Source organism: Solanum pennellii, chromosome 11, assembly GCF_001406875.1.
Source record: "Solanum pennellii chromosome 11, SPENNV200".
NCBI classification, from domain to species: domain Eukaryota; kingdom Viridiplantae; phylum Streptophyta; class Magnoliopsida; order Solanales; family Solanaceae; genus Solanum; species Solanum pennellii.
Window position 1 is genome coordinate 47356228 of NC_028647.1, and position 7634 is coordinate 47363861.

Consider the following 7634-nt stretch of genomic DNA (forward strand, 5'->3'; position numbering starts at 1 on the left):
GATTTTCCTTCGTCATTATCTTGATGAAAGCCTGAAGGTTGAATACCTAACAGTGAAAGATCCACTTGAATTGATAGGTTTGAAAGGGAGGTATGACCACCTCACAACTGTATTGCCAAGGGCTCGTTATGAGTGGATGCACTTACGATTTCAAAATTATAAAATCTTAATTGAGTATAATTCTGCTTTATTTAGAATAACTTCCCAATTGAAAATGTGGGGAAACAATAAAAGATGAAGACATGTTGGAAAAGACTCTAGCTACTTTTCATGCCTCTAATATGATATTACAGCAACAATATCGTGAAAAAGGTTTCCAGAAATACTCTGAACTGATCTCATGCCTTCTGGTGGCTGAGCAACATAATGATCTTTTAATGAAAAATCATGAAGCACGTCTCACTGAAAGTGCTCCATTACTGGAGGCACACGTGGTTGATGCACACGTCCAGTCTGAAATAAGACAAAATAATAGGCCCATGACAATGTGTGCGGGCGTGACAAAGGCAAAAGACGATATAATAATTATCGAGGTGGTGGTCATAACAAAAGGGAGAACAATATAGGTTCTCAAAATAATCCTTCTAAAGGAAAGGACGATCACTGTCATCGTTGTGGTATTAAAGGTCACTGGAAAATGGAATGTCGGGCACCTGAGCATTTTATCAGGCTGTATCAGAATTCCTTTAAAAGGAAAGGACATAAAGGCGATGTGTCCTCTTCTAATGTCCGGGTAGAGTCACATTTGACTCTCAAAGATGATGTTCAGGCAGGATCTTCTCAAAAATATAATGAGAATGTTGAGGCAAACTTAGCATTGAAAGATAATGCTTTTGATGGACTCGATGATATAACTCATCTGGAAGCTGAGAACTTTTTTGGGGATCAAAATTGAGATTGATAATTGAGCTAGGAAATGAATAATGTTTTTATGTATTTTTAATGTCTTAATTAAAGTTTATATACTTAAGATTTCTTTTGTTAAATTTTGTACTTCTTATTATGATTTTTTAATCTTGTGAGGATAAATAAAATTTTCCAGTCTTCAGTTGGATCCAAGATGAGTAGTGGAGATATGTGTCTTCTGGACAGTGCCACAACTCATACGATACTAAGAGAAAAGAAATATTTTTCTCATTTAATAATGAAAAAGGCATATGTTAATACAATATCCGATAGTACAAAATTGATTGAAGGCTCTGGAAGAGCGACCTTATTACTACCTGGAGGAACATTATTGGTAATTGATAATGCATTGTATTGTAGTAAGTCTCATAGAAATTTGTTAAGTTTCAAGGTTATTCGCCAAAATGGCTATCATGTTGAGAGTGGAAATGAAGGAAAGGTGGAATACCTTTATATTACTGCAATAAACGCAGATAAGAAAATTGTGCATAAAAAATTGCCAGCACTTTCTTCGGAGTTGTACTGTACAAATATTGATACAGTTGAATCACATGCCATAGTAAACAAAAGGTTTACTAATTCTAATAATTTTATCATTTTGAATGACCGATTGGGCCATCCCGGTTATAATATGATGCGCAAAGTAATTGAGTATTCACATAGGCATACTTTGAAGAGCCAAAATGTTCTTCAATCAAAGGGATTCTCTTGTGCTGCTTGTTCACAAGGAAAGTTGGTTATCAAACCATTAGTGGCTAAGGTTGGGGTGGAATCCCCTGCATTTCTGGAACGGATACAAGGTGATATATGTGGACCTATTCACCCTGCATGTGGACCATTTAAATATTATATTGTCTTGATAGATGCATCTACAAGATGGTCTCGTGTGTGCTTGTTATCAACTCGCAATATTGCTTTTGCGAGGTTATTGGCTCAAATAATAAGGTTAAAAGCACAATTTCCACATTATGCAATAAAAATAATTCGTTTTGATAATGCTAGTGAGTTTACATCTCAGGCATTTAATAATTATTGTTTGTCCACTAGAATAACTGTTGAACATCCTGTTGCACATGTTCATACTCAAAATGGTTTAGCAGAGTCATTGATTACACGTCTTCAATTGATAGCTAGACCCTTGTTGATGAGAACAAAGTTGTCTGTTTCGATTTGGGGGCATGCTGACATCTCCCCATTACAATTGGTTTTTGGTCAGGAGCCAAACATTTTCCATCTTAGAATCTTTGGTTGTGCGGTATATGTTTCAATCCCCCCCCTCCCACGACGCACAAAGATGGGTCCTCAAAGAAGGTTGGGGATATCCGTTGGATATGAATCTCGTTCTATTATAAAATATTTGGAACCTAGAACTGGAGATTTTTTTACAACAAGGTTTGCTGATTTTCATTTTGATGAATCAGTATACCCAACATTAGGAGGAGAAAAAAGCAGTTGAAAAATGAGATAGACTGGAATTCACTTTCACTGTCTCATTCAGATCCTCAAACAAATCAATGTGACCAAGAAGTTCAAAAGATAATTTATTAGCAAAATATTGCAAATCAACTGCGGGATACATCTCCTAACCTTCCACGGGTTACTAAATCATACATGATAGCTTCTAATGCTCAAGTTCGAGTTGATGTCCCTATAGGATAAAATTTTAAGGCAAATGAGTCTTGACCATGCTTAAAACATGGTAGACCAATTGGTTTCAATAATAAAAATCCTCGGAAAAGGAAAGAAATAAATGATCAAGATGATGATCATAATATAGAGACAGTTGCTCATGAAGAGCTCCGAGACATAATAAATGATGACACCATAAAGGAGGTCCATGTACCTGAAAATGATGAGAATGAGGAGATCTCTATAAATTATGTCTCCGACGAGAAAAAGGTCGAATCGAAATAATATTGTGGTGGATAATATTTTTACCTGTAATGTTGCAGTTGAAATAATGCAACAAGATGATGATTTGGAACCAAGATCTGTCAACGAGTGTAGACAGAGAAATGATTGGCCAAAATGGAAAGAAGCAATTCAAACAGAATTGACTTCACTTGAAAAATGTAAAGTTTTTGGATCAATAGTCCGAACACCTGAAGGTGTCAAGCCAGTGGGGCATAAATGGGTTTTTGTGCAAAAATGCAATAAAAATAGTAAAGTCGTAAGATATAAAGCACGACTTGTGGCACAAAGATTTTTACAAAGGTCTGGCATTGATTATGAGGAGACGTATTCTCTTGTGGTAGATGCAATTACCTTCAGGTATCTAATAAATATCATAGTTTATAATAAGCTTGAAATGCATTTGATGGACGTTGTCACGACCTATTTGTATAGCTCGCTAGACCATAATATTTTTATGAAAATCCTGAAGCACTCAATGTTCCTGAAGCACAATAAAGCTTCAGAAATCCTTATATGGATAGATACAATCAGGGCAAATGTGGTTGTAGACATTAAAATTTTGTGGGACTCTACAAGATGCGTTCAATTCGAGTTAGGACTCTACAAATTGTGTTCAACTCAGATAAGGATTCTTGGAGGCTACTCAACCTAAACCCTAATTTATGCCTATATAAAGGGTACTAAATTCCCTTAAAAGGCATCTCAAAAAATCCACAAAGAGATCAAGATCTTGAATACTCCACAAATTGATGGATTATTCATATAGAGAGGTCAAATTTAAATCATCATAGTTCGAGAAATACGCCACTAACGGCCCTCGAATCATGGATAAATCATCTTAGAGAGTAGAATCAAGGGAGAAAAAGATTTGTACTAACAATCTTGATGAATAAAATCACGTTTCTTCATATTTTATTTGTATGATTTATTTATTTTCCATATGTTTAAAATTTGTTGCAAATAAATTGGCACGCCCAGTGGGACCAAATCTGCCTTTCATCTCTTCTCTCTTAAATCAAATCTGAAAATCCGAAGCTGCAAAGGTGGAAGAATGAGTACTTCAAGCCTCGTCTTTGAGTTTCACAACTCTACCCTCCGTCAAGCCTTGAAGCAGGGGGCATTTGTAGACATTGAAATTTTGTGGGACTCTACAAGATGCGTTCAATTTGAGTTGGGACTTTACAAATTGTCTCCAACTCAGATAAGTATTCTTGGAGGCTACTCAACCTAAACCCTAATTTATGCCTATATAAAGGGTACTAAATTCCCTTAAAAGGCATCTCGAAAAATCCACAAAGAGATCAAGATCTCGAATACTCCATAAATTGATGGATTATTCATATAGAGAGGTCAAATCTAAATCATCATAGTTCGAGAAATACGCCACTAACGGCCCTCGAATCATGGATAAATCATCTTAGAGAGTAGAATCAAGGGAGAAAGAGATTTGTATTAACAATCTTGATGAATAAAATTACGTTTCTTCATATTTTATTTGTATGGTTTATTTATTTTCCATATGTTTAAAATTTGTTGCAAACAAATTGGCACGCCCAGTGGGACCAAATCTGCCCTTCATCTCTTCTCTCTTAAATCAAATCTGAAAATCTGAAGTTGCAAAGGTGGAAGAATGAGTACTTCAAGCCTCGTCTTTGAGTTTCACAAGTCTACCCTCCGTCAAGCCTTGAAGCAGGGGGCATTTGTAGACATTGAAATTTTGTGGGACTCTACAAGATGAGTTCAATTGAGTTGGGACTCTACAAATTGTGTTCAACTCAGATAAGGATTCTTGGAGGCTACTCAACCTAAATCCTAATTTATGCCTATATAAAGGGTACTAAATTTCCTTAAAAGGCATCTCAAAAAATCCACAAAGAGATCAAGATCTCGAATACTCCACAAATTGATGGATTCTTCATATAGAGAGGTCAAATCTAAATCATCATAGTTCGAGAAATACGCCACTAACGGCCCTCGAATCATGGATAAATCATCTTAGAGAGTAGAATCAAGGGAGAAAGAGATTTGTACTAACAATCTTGATGAATAAAATCGCGTTTCTTCATATTTTTTGTATGGTTTATTTATTTTCCATATGTTTAAAGTTTGTTGCAAACAGACCTTGAAATTTTGTGGGACTCTACAAGACGTGTTCGTTTCGAGTTGGGACTCTACAAATTGTGTTCAACTCAAATTAGGATTCTTGGAGGCTACTCAACCCTAAACCCTAGTTTATGCCTATATAAAGGGTACTAAATTCTCTTAAAAGACATCTCTGAAATTCCATAAAGAGATCAAAATCTTGAAAACTCCACAAATTGATGGATTATTCATAGAGAGGTTAAATCTAAATCATCCTAGTTCGAGAAATACGCTACTAACGGCCCTCGAATCATGGATAAATCTTAGGAGAGTAGAATCAAGGGATCAACAGAATTGTACCTACAATCTATCTTGATCAATAATATCATGTTTCTTCATATTTTATTTGTGATTTTAATTTATTCTCTGTCACTTTAAAATTTGTCGCGAACAAATTGGCACGCCCAGTGGGACCAAATCTGCCCTTCATCTCTTCTCTCTTAAATCAAATCTGAAAATCTGAAGCTGCAAAGGTGGAAGAATGAGTACTTCAAGCCTCGTCTTTGAGTTTTATCAAATCTACACTCCGACAATCCTTGAAACAAGGGGCATTTGTAGACATTGAAATTTTGTGGGACTCTACAAGATGTGTTCGATTCGAGTTGGGACTCTTCAAATTGTGTTCAACTCAAATTAGGATTCTTGGAGCCTATATAAAGGGTACTAAATTCTCTTAAAAGACATCTCTGAAATTCCATAAAGAGATCAAAATCTCAAATACTCCACAAATTGATGGATTATCCATAGAGAGGTTAAATCTAAATCCTAGTTCGAGAAATACGCCACTAACGGCCCTCGAATCATGGATAAATCTTAGGAGAGTAGAATCAAGGGATCAACAGAATTGCACCTACAATCTATCTTGATCAATAAAATCATGTTTCTTCATATTTTATTTGTGATTTTAATTTATTTTCTGTCACTTTAAAATTTATCGCAAACAGTGGTATAATCGTCTTAGCGAATATTTGCTAAAGGAATAGTACAAAAATGTCCCTATTTGTCCTTGCATTTTTATACGAAGGTCAAAATCTGAATTTGTAATAATACCTGTTTATGTTGATGACTTGAATATCATTGGAACTCCTAAAGAGCTTTCACAAGTCGTTGAGCGTTTCAAGAAAGACTTTGAAATGAAATCTTGGTAAGACAATTTTATCTTGGACTTCAGATTGAAAATTTGACAAATGAAATATTTATATATAAATCAACATATACTGAAAAGGTTTTGAAAAGATTTTACATGGATAAATCACACCCATTGAGTACCTCAATGATTGTGAGATCTCTTGATATAAATAAAGATCCATTCTGACCTCAAGAAAAGGATGAAGAGGTTCTTGGTGATGAAACACCATATCTCAGTGCTATTGGAGCACTAATGTGCCTTGCCAACAATATCCGACCAGATATTTGTTTCGAATTAAGTTTACTGGCGAGATTCAGCTCATGTCCAACAAGAAGATATTGGAAAGATGTTAATCATATATTCAGATATCTTCAAGGAACAATTGATATGTGATTGTTGTATTCTAATGCATCCAAGTCGAAATTGATCGGTTATGCATATGCTGGCTATTTGTCTAACCCACATAAAGCCCGGTCTCAGACAGACTATGTATTCACATATGGAGGTACAACTATATCATGACGCTCAATGAAGCAAACAATAGTTGCTACTTCTTCAAATCATGCAGAGATAATAGCCGAATACGAAGCCAGTCGAGAGTGTGTATGGTTGAGATCAATGACTCAACACATTCTGCAATTATGCGGACTCTCTGTGCAAACAAAGACTCCAACAATATTGTATGAAGATAATGTTGCTTGCATAGCTCAATTAAAGGGAGGATATATCAAAGGAGACTGAATAAAGCATATTTCACCTAAGTTCTTTTTCACACATGATCTTCAGCAATATGGTGAGACAAATGTTCAACAGATTCGTTCGAGTGATAATATTGCAGATTTATTCACTAAGGCATTGCCAACGTCAACATTTGAGAAGCTAAGATATAAGATTAGCATGCGTCGTCTCTAAGATATCAAATAAATTTTTCATCAGGGGGAGTAAATACGCGCTGTACTCTTTTTCCCTTAGCCAAAGTTTTGTCCCATTGGGTTTTCCTAGTAAGGTTTTTATTGAGGCAGCACTCAAGGCGTATTACAAGATGTATTTACTCTTTTTCTTTCAATAGGCTTTTTCCCACAGGATTTTTCGTAGTAAGATTTTAACGAGGCACATTATCTATGGACATCCAAGGGGGAGTGTTATAAATGCATTAATGTGGATGTCATTTTGTCACGCCCCGAGCTACCCCCGAGACGCGGACACGGAACCTAGGACCACAAGTGATCCCAAGCTAACCTTGCTGGCATGATCATGAGCATACTAAAGATAATAAACTATTGCGGAAGCTAAATCATACTTAAAATGAAAAGATGGGGAATACCCATATTCTATAACTGAGATATTTGAAAACAATGAGTTTAATACAAAAGAAATATTAACTCAATACTAAGCTGACTCTAACTATGTCTGAAAATAGCCTCTAAACTAGACTAGAAATACTGGGACAAGCCACAGCTAAATCTAGCAAAAACTGAAACTAAATGACTAAAGACTGAAATGAAGCTCATGACTGTTGTCCTCGGAGAATGAGGACTCACCA